This window comes from Salvelinus alpinus, chromosome 29 (assembly GCF_045679555.1).
Source record: "Salvelinus alpinus chromosome 29, SLU_Salpinus.1, whole genome shotgun sequence".
Classification (NCBI taxonomy): domain Eukaryota; kingdom Metazoa; phylum Chordata; class Actinopteri; order Salmoniformes; family Salmonidae; genus Salvelinus; species Salvelinus alpinus.
Window position 1 is genome coordinate 28,406,723 of NC_092114.1, and position 10,886 is coordinate 28,417,608.

Sequence of the window (10,886 nt, forward strand, 5' to 3'; positions counted from 1 at the left end):
AGTGGTTGAAAAACAAGTTTTAATGACTCCAACCGAAGTGTATGTAGACTTCCGACTTCAACTGTATTTTAATTTGAGATTCTTCAAAGTATCACCATTTGCCTTGATGTCAGCTTTGCACACTCTTTATTATGATTTCTTTGTCCTACTGTTCAGCTACCCTCAGCCCCTCTCATCTATCCCTGAATACCATCCAGTTTTGATTTCTAATTGCCATATATTTGTCACACGAAACTTCAGAACCTTTCTATTCTCAGTTTATACAGATTGCATTTTTTTTTTAATTGCTAAGAGTATTTTTTATAATATTGCTCGATTAACTATGACTTTTCAAATCACCCAACGGTGCTATTTGAAGAGTTAGCTCCAGGTAAATGTTGCAATTTTTCAGCCATTCCTGGACCTGTGACCAAAAACATGATGTCTCTTCACAGAAAAATCTGGGATGGTTGTACAAGCTGTTTTCTTTGTAGTAATGGTAAAAGCATGACATTCATGCATCTGCACTCAGTGTATTCTCCTAAATAAAAATGCCAGGTCGCACAGTAAGGTATTTAGGCGCATATGTGAATAGAATGGTCACACTGTAGAGCCCTGATAGGGGAGGAAAGAGGAGTCCTGTCCAGTAGTTGATGCACTTGGATGATTCTGTATTTGCTGGGTTGGCAAAGCAGTGTTTCCAAAGCTCATATTCTGTTTCTCTCTCAGTGATGACAGTGTTGAAGTGTGTGTGTGTCCACCAGCAGTCAGATGAGGCCAGGGGAGATAAGAACAGTCTAATCACTAATCCCCCAGTGTGTCTGTGTGGTTTGTGTCCTACCGTGACATGGCTCAGTAGTGACAAGGCAGAGAGGACATCAATTTAGCATAGTAGTAATAATAATAATACGTTCATTATCTCTACATCTTTGGTCACAACACATGAAAAGCTATGTTCTGTTTGGCCACAAGTCATCATGATGTCATGGAGGATGTGATATACGCAATTTCCACTGAGAAGCGACTGTAGAGTTCCAATCAGAGAAGGGTGGGTGCTATTCGTTACCACTGATGAACACATCAATGAAATTGGCCTCAGGCACATAACAAACAGGCCTCTTACAAAATGATAGTGAATGTGTATTGGCTGAAGATGGAGTTAACAATGTTGTTCCCTGTATAAAGTGCTACAGTGGTTGTAAAGGATCTAATGGACATGATGATGTTGTTGTTCCCTGTATAAACTGCAGTGATTGTATAAAGACGGAGCAGGTTGGTATAATCAGTACCTTGGAGAGCGAACGGTGGACCAGACCTGAAAGTGCACACAGCAGCAGATATTTTCTCACCTTCACAAGAGAGGGACACAATGGCCCTCCTTATAGTGGGGTGGGGGAGGGGAGAGAGACAGAGGAAGGTGTGCCCGTGTGTTTGTGTCTCTGTGTGTGAGTGTATAGTGTACACATGTGTTTGTCTCTGTGTGTGAGTGTATAGTGTACACATGTGTTTGTCTCTGTGTGTGAGTGTATAGTGTACACATGTGTTTGTCTCTGTGTGTGAGTGTATAGTGTACACGTGTTTGTCTCTCTGTGTGTGAGTGTATAGTGTACACATGTGTTTGTGTCTCTGTGTGTGAGTGTATAGTGTACACATGTGTTTGTCTCTGTGTGTGAGTGTATAGTGTACACATGTGTTTGTCTCTGTGTGTGAGTGTATAGTGTACACATGTGTTTGTGTCTCTGTGTGTGAGTGTATAGTGTACACATGTGTTTGTCTCTGTGCGTGTGAGCTGTGCTTTTTGAGCTCAGGTTGGGCTAACTACCCAAGTGCTCAGTTCTTCTTTGTCTGACTTCCCCTCTTCTCCCCTCCTATAACAAGTATATAGTGGTTGTGGTAATTAGCAGCTGGGAGAGGTTAATGATTGTCAGCCCTACTCTCTCTGTCTGTCATGCTCCATCAGAGTGTGTGCGTGTGCCATGCTGCTGTGAATAAGATGGTCACCATGGTGGCAGAGGGTGACGGCCATTCCTTTTGTTCTCTACTTCCTTTGGGACGTGTAGTTATAGAAGGACTGAAGAGACCAGGATGCCATTGTACGGCAGGCCATAATGACATCACCAGAGAGACCGAGACTCCAGTCATCTCTCTCATCAACAAAGGTCATAAAGGATACAGACAGAAGCAGACACAGACACCAAAACAGACACACACACACGCCCATTAAATAGCTCCGGCATCGCTTTTGTGATGAGGGCCTCTGATTTGTTATGAGAATTAATATCAAAACGGAAAAACCTTGGGTAAAATATTTGAAGATTAACCCAGTGAAGAGTAGGTTCTCACTCCCCGTTCTGCCCTCTATTAAATCAGAAACATTTCTCTGAATGTCTCAGAAGGATTTATGCCCTAAGCCAAATCACACTGAAACTGTGGGTTATCAAGGCTTCTCAGGACACTTCTCATAACCGTATCATCCATACATTATGGTGCTAATCAGAGAATCAGGATATGCTGATAATGCTTATTTTTCACTTTTGGAATTGAAATTAAAATGAAATAAATGATTGAGCGCTGCCCAATCCAATCTTGGCTGGTTGAATAATCCCTGTGCTTAAACACATTAAATTTAGAGGGGCTTTCTGTCTCCTGACAGGGACAATTGAAAAACTGAAGGGAATAAGAATGGAAGAATGGGCAATTCCACACCAGGACAGATGAAAATATGTCTCAGATTGTTCTGGCTATTCTCACATAGAAACTTCATTGGGAGGAAGGATGTTTGACATGCTTTTTGTATTTGTATCACAATTTCTTTTTTGAAAATCCATGTGGAAAGTGGCCATTTTAGGCCCAATTTTATTTTGTACAAAATTAGAAAGGGAGTTATCTAGACATACGCCATATGTTAGTGCACACTACACTATTAGGAGTATAATGACACCAAGATGTTGTCTGTATCATGTACGGTTCACAGATCATAGGGTCTTACAGGAGGCATGTATTGTATAGGTCTAAAATGGACACTTTCATCATGATTTAAAAAAATATATATTTTTGATACTAATGTAAAAGGCATGTCAAACATCCTTCATCACAATATCGTTTGTGAAAATTCCTAGAACAATCTGAGATACCCACAAATATTTTTGGACTGTCTTGCCGTGAAATTGCCCGAATATGATTTTATTTCCACCTTATTAGACCAGATATAGAAAGAGAGAGAAAGGAGTAAAAGAGAGAGAAAGAAGTCATCATCCCTCATACCTTTTACATGATCCCTCATACCTTTTACATGATCCCTCATACCTTTTACATCATCCCTCATACCTTTTACATCATCCCTCATACCTTTTACATGATCCCTCATACCTTTTACATGATCTCTCATACCTTTTACATCATCCCTCATACCTTTTACATGATCCCTCATACCTTTTACATCATCCCTCATACCTTTTACATCATCCCTCATACCTTTTACATCATCCCTCATACCTTTTACATGATCCCTCATACCTTTTACATGATCCCTCATACCTTTTACATGATCCCTCATACCTTTTACATTATCCCTCATACCTTTTACATCATCCCTCATACCTTTTACATCATCCCTCATACCTTTTACATCATCCCTCATACCTTTTACATCATCCCTCATACCTTTTACATGATCCCTCATACCTTTTACATCATCCCTCATACCTTTTACATGATCCCTCATACCTTTTACATCATCCCTCATACCTTTTACATCATCCCTCATACCTTTTACATGATCCCTCATACCTTTTACATTATCCCTCATACCTTTTACATTATCCCTCATACCTTTTACATTATCCCTCATACCACACTGTAACAGAGGGAGAACATGTAATGCAGTTGTTCAGTGTTAGCTGATGATTTTGGATCATTTAATGACATTGTTAATTAAACAGAAGACTAAACCCAACACTTCACATCTATTGCATTTATTGTGAATTATATGGTCAGGCATATAAAAAAAAAAGATTTACATAAACAGGACAGTTGTCATAATTTTGTTCCTAACATTAGGAGGGTGACATAGATGATAATGAACGACCTGCAAAGGCTCATGGGAATAAGGTGGTGTTAATAATTGAGCGGCCGTTCACCATCTCTCCTATCAGCACCACGGGTCACATGGGAAATGATCCAACCACCCAGCGCCCCACTACCCACAATTCCCTGTGGAATTGACGTCACAGGTGGTGAACTGAGAAAATCATTACCCTCCAAAGGTTGTGGTTGGCTAATGCAGCTGTAAACTGTCATTGTGGCCCTATCAAAAACCACTCTGGGGTTCCAAATGTGATGTAAATCAAATTAGCATCAGCCCCCACCTCTGACCGGGACGACCTCATTTTACATTTCAATTGATCAGATGGCTGATATCTATCTCGACCCAAAGTAATTACCGTAATTTGTCTTGGGCACTCTCTCCTCGCCATTAAACTGAATGCAATCAATTTCCTTGCATGGTGAGTGGCTACATTCTCTGAAGTCCCGTTCTCCTCTCAGTGTCTTCAAGTCAAATCTTTGCACTTGCAGTACGCTGAGTACAACCCTACAGAGAACACGGCAGTCAGTGACATGTGTAGGTTTGACCCTGCTTCTCCTGCGTAAGACTGTGTTTGCATGCTGAGCTAAAGCCTAGGCACTGAGCCACCTCTGTTAACCCATTCATTCCCACATTTTCCCCAGACATGCCACTATGCAAATACTGTGCCATTCGTAACCCGAACATGTAATCTATATTGCTTTTATAAATATAAGTATGTAAAAAAGCATATTTTATTCTCAGTCAAAATTGCAACCGATGGGAACATACAGTGCTCTGCCTATAATAAAATGAACAGACATTTACCTCTATTCCTCAGCCCCAATATCTATATAACTCAGCCCCACACACCCAGTGACCCACACACCCCAGCCCTGTTACCCCCATGCCCTAACCCAAACACCCACATGCCAATACCCTAATAGTGATACAATAAAGTACAGATGCACTCATATCCTAGCCCTAAATACCCTATTTGTTACTCATAGACCCCAGTTCCTTTGCCAAAACACCTAATCCCCTCCTCCCTCAGCCCTGTTACCCACTTTCCTTAGGCCTATATTCCCAACTATTTGCTGCACACACCAACCCTGTTGTTTGCATATTTTAGTCCTGTGACCTCTGACCATAGATAAACTAATAGTAGAGTGGTATAACATATGTCCCTCAGCCCAATTACTTTTTCCTACCACAAACTTGTGCCAGAAAGTATTTGAATCCAGACCCATTACCTGTATGAGCCTTGTGTATCCTACACCTCATTACTCATATTAACAATGTAAATCTATGGGCATTCTCATATAAAACCGGTCTAGCCCAGTGCCCAAGCCTCAACATTCATACAAACAAGGTGTACACCTGCACGTCTAACCCAATATAGATCTTTTTTAAACAGGTAAACTGCTATGTCATCCCCAATTGTCATAAAAATATGTGTACTTCTGCATTTCAGGCCAAATATCTATACAAACCAGGTCTACACCTGCACTTCAGCTCCAATTTACATACCTCAAAGTCTGCACCTGTGCTTGAATCCAATTATTCAACTAAGCCAGGTCTAAATGTGCCAAAGCCTGGATACCCATAAACTGTAAACACGGTATACCCCTGCACCTCAGCTCCAGTACACCTACAAACCAGGTCTACACCTGCATATCTCAGCCCAAATACCCATGTGGAACAGGTTCACACTACCAGCTCTCAGTCTCACATCAGTATTAGACGTTCAATAATGTTTCTCAAAAGTCAAATTTCGAAGTTGTTCCAAATTTCAAAGTGTTTAAGTTTAAATTTAGGCATTAACTGTGAATTCTTAAGCATAGGAATGGTTAAGGTAAGGGTCCACAGCGCAAGGGCCCGGTCAATGAAATTCCCTGTGGCACCGGAGTCCACTAGAGATGCAGAGACAATACATGAGGAACAGAGAGCCAGTGAAATTGAAACCAGAAAGGGTTTGGTGGAAAGTGATGATGGAATACTCACACCTACCCCGGGAGATGGACGGCCCCGTGATCATCACCTGCCCTCGTGGATCCCTGGTTGGGACGCACCGGACACAGTTGAAGCTGGTGCCCCTCCTGACCTCAATAGGGACAGAGCTCCAGCTGTCTCCGGCGGTGTCGCTCTGCCGCGGGGAGGTATGTGAACCCTCCCTCCATGGGTTCAGGCTTTGTCTCAGGACGGCCAAAGGAGGAGGGCGAGAGGCGATGGAGGTGCCGACACTCCCGAAGAAGGTTATCCAGACGGATGGCCATTGCTATGAGTGCGTCCAAGGAGAGGTCATCGTCTCGACACGCCAGCACCATCTGGACCTCTTCGCACAGACCTCTTCTGAATAGGGTGCGGAGCGCCGTCTCATTCCATCCGCTAGAGGCTGCCATGTTCCAGAAGGTGAGGACGTACTCCGCAGTGGTCAGGGCGTACTCTGCAGCGGTCTAGGCACCCTGCTAGAGTTGGAGTAGGCTCTCACCTCCCTCTCAGTGGATGATCAAAGACAACCCTGAACAGAGCCATGGACCTCTCATAGGAACCCAGCTCTTTCTCTTTACGAGACGGCCCTGACACACTCCAACGCCTGTCCGGTCAGCAGGGAAATTACCGTGGTAACCTTGGACCTCTTAGTGGTAGGGGCTCCCGTTTGATGGTCGAAATAGAGGGAGCACTGGAGTAGGAATCCCTGGCATTTAGATGGAGTCTCGTCATATTTGTCCGGTAGGGACAATTGGGCATCGCTGACCTGGGCCGACTGCTGGATGGGCTGGGAGACTGGCTATCTTGGACGACTCGTTGTAGAGGGTCCTCTGCTAGTTGGAGGTGATGCCCCTCGGGTGATGTAGAGGCGTTGGAGAACGCGGAGGACCTCATCCATAGCCGTACCCTTTTGTATCAGTTGGCCGTGGTGTTGGCGGATTAGGTGTCCTTGTTCGCTGACCTTCTGGAAGATGTCTTCATTTCCTGCTGCTTCCATTTGTTGAGGCAGTATTCTGTAATGTAGACACAGAGAGTCAGGAAGCAAGTGCAGTTGGTGAGTTTAATAACAAGGACCATGGCGATATACAAAACAAGAGAAGCATACTGGACATGAAAACAAAACCAATACTGTCTGAAGACTGAGGCTACTGAGGGCTGAATAGGGGAGACTAATAAAGGTGATGATGAAGTCCAGGTGTGCATAACGATGGGGAGCAGGTGTGCGTAATGATGGTTGCCAGGTGTGCGTAATGATGGTTGCCAGGTGTACGTAATGATGGTTGTCAGGTGTGTGTGATGATGGTTGCCAGGTGTGTGTAATGTGGGTTGCCAGGACCGGTGGTTCGTAGAGATGTCGAGCACCGGAGCGAGAGAGCGGGAGTAGGCATGACACAACTCTCCCTTTCGCAGCTTTTCTGTTATTTAGTTCAACTCTGACATTGTCCTTTTTGCCTCCTTTTTGCCTATTCCCAAAAGCATCTAATCCCGCTCATCACTAATCTAAACATATGTAAAAGTGAATGGATAATGGTAAAATCATCTGTAATATCAATTTGATCAAGCATATCCATAACCCAACTCAACTTCCATCTAATGAAAAAAGAATGAATCTGCTATATACTGTATATAATAAATTAGGGCCACTGTATTGTCATATACCGTCAGCATCATGGATTCAATGTATTGAAAATGAAGGCACATACTGTATGTTAACTAGACCCTTTAAATATTATATTCACAAAAAATATATGTTTTTATTCCAACAATATATTTGTTTTTTTAAGCTGTTTGATGCAGACCTCTGATGTCAGATTTGTCTGTAAAAGTACACCCTGGAGATTTATGCTTGTGGTCTTGTGACCATTTTGAGAAATCATATGACCTAAGTTGTGTGTGTGTAAACTATTACGACCAGTCTGTTGTGCATGTGTGCGTGTGTCCCACCACATTTATCACTGTGTCTGTGTAATTGGTTTTGCTCACGCCAGCCACGCCAGTCCCAGCAGGTGTGTGTCTTAAAATGGCCGGATGGCAGATTATCCCTTAATCGCAGATCACAGGCCTCCTCACTCTTAGCTTGTTGTGTATACCCTCCTCTGCCGACTGTACATCCTGTTGCTCCAATCACTGTCCCTCATGTTTCCCTAACGTCACAGTGTGTGTAGGCAAGATGTTCTGCACCTTTCTACAGTTCTCTGTCTACAGTGCATCTAATCCTTATGTCCCTGTATATTGTGTCTATGTGTGTGCACAGCCTATCTGTTTCCTCTGTCTTTTCAGGACATGGTTCCCTACATTTCTTGTACTCACAGGAACGCTTCGTAAAGGTTCATTCATGCTTTTAAGCTGTAATAAAGCTTCATACTTGTTGGCTTTAAAGTGTTACCATGAGTTTTTCTTCTTTATCTCTCTATCAAGCCCCAGCTCTTGAACACAATCTCCCCCCTCTTTAACACCTCTCCTTTCATCCCTTCTTTTCTTTCCTTCCCTCTGAAACATCTGTCTTTTCTTTCCTTGTCCATGTCCCTTCTGTAGCTCAGCAGTAGATGTCTCTGATTGTCACGGTGAGCTGAGCTGGTTAAGAGATCAACGTTTCCGATCCAACAGGCAGGCTGGGCGCCTGTGGACATCAATTACCTGTGTGTGTGGTGTCTGTGTGTGTGTGTGTGTTTGTGTTTGTGTCACCATGCTGAAACAAGTGGCTCCTATTAACCCTGCTGTGTTCCTTCAGCTGGCGGAACACTTCCATTACCCAGACTCCTCTTGGTGAAGATTGAGAGGTAATTTCTAGGCGGGAATCGGGAGGCGTACAGTACGGTACGGTAAGCCCTGCCTGACAGAGGCGGTGTGCGGCAACACTCCTGGAGATAGCTGCTTCCTTTTGCCTTCGAATGTGGCTAGGATCTAATGAATTTCACCTTATCATGTTGCTCAGATCAAAGAAATGGAAAGGGTACGCAACGGAAGAGAGACACAAACAATTTTGCTCACCTACTTGTCAGGGGATCTGGTTTCAAATGAGTTGGCATATTTCGCTCTTTACTTCTGTATCATGGGCTTGTGGTTGAGTTGATCTGAAAGAGGAGGTACTGCTGTTCTCACCTTTCCCTGACCTGATTATAGCCTTCTAGGCTGTTGCTGTGAAAGGAAATTTTAAAACAACATATTGTAGCAGCTGATATTGTGGCCCATCTGTTCAGAGACATCCCTTAGGCTGCATCCAACATGGCATCCTATTCCCTTTCATGTTATAGTGTAAAGGAAAGGAGGAATAGAAAGGGTATAGAAAGGGGAATAGGGTGCCATTTGGGACGCAGTCTTATTAACTTTAATGATGTACGGTACGTTACAGCCCTGCAGCGACAAATGGCTTTGTTGTGTTTCACTATCTTTATTAATGTCATTGTTGTGGCTTTTAAACTTCTCCCAATAGATATCTGAAATACAGTATCTATTATGAATTCACAACCTAATCTAAACCCCTCAGCTCACATAATTTCCATCAGGAGATGATTTCCCCCTCAACAGAGGATGAATTGAATGAAAGCTAGAAATAAAATGAAATGGAATCTCCTTTCCACGCAGATGGTATATTGTTCTGTTGATACTGAATGATGTTGAGCTGATTGCACCTCATCTACAGCCACTTGTGTTTCCTTTATGTCCCAAAGCAGGTCAAGTAAGACCTGTGTGGTGTGGGTGTGGGTGTGCGTGTGCCATAGCAGGCGGAGATATAATACGAGCCAACGATGAGCTGAACGGTATTGATCAGAAGAGTCCTTGAGCGGACTTTCAAGGCTCAGTATCCATGTCTCAAAAGGAACCACAAGGAGCTAACATTCCCAATCACAATCAAAGACAAGAACAACGCTCAGAATCATACACCGGAATGTAACAAACATAATTCCCATTATTTATCTGTCTGTGCTGTAAGTGAGCATGGCTTGCTTTGCCTGTCTTTCACCAGGCTCAGGCAGTCGTCATGCCTGTGGGTAGTAACTAACCAAAACTTGAAAAGCCCCATATTGTGCACTTTGCCAAATGGGAGATCTGTGATGCGGAATGCACCGGGGTAGCAGCATTTGATTGGTGTTAAGCTGCGTGACTGGCAGAACAGAACGAGGAAGGGGTTGCTATGTAGCCGACCTAGAGGTTCCCCTGTCTCCGGGAAGAAATGTGGAACGTAGAGCACTCATTGGCTTGGAGTGCTGGGCTGAAGATTCCGGGGGTCGCGGTGGTTGCGGTGTGGGGGCACATGTTGGGGGAGGGGGAAAAGGGAGGGAAATGGAAACACTAAGGAAGATGAAAAATGCCTTCTCCATGCGCTTCTCTCGTTCTCTCGTTTGTTCGTCCCATCCTTCCTCCCTCGTTATCTTTCTAGCCATAATTAAAGGAAGGGACTTTTTTTACTTCTGTCACTTTGGTCTCCAAAGTCTGAAATAAGCTTGATCCTCCATCAGCTACAGGAAGCACCATCTTTTAGAAAGGATTCCACATACTGAATATATTGATGAGCACACTTTGATGTGTCACAGCTTCTCTTGATCTCACCAGTACAAACATTATTAATCACATTTCATCCGCCATTCTTTTTTTTCTTTTTGGCACATGGGAATGTGGTTCATGTTTTTTGCGGTATGGCATTTCCAAAATACTTCTAATGAAAACTGCGCTGAATGTTTATTTTTTTACTTGTAAAATATCCTTGTTTCCCCCAATTGTCTTCATCAGCATCTCTCTGTTCCTGAACTTATTTATACTCAGCAGACATGTTGCTTTGTAGACAGAACTGCCAGAAAACCGACAGAAGGTTTCCCTCGACGTGACTGAATATCAACCAAAGTGACAAGGA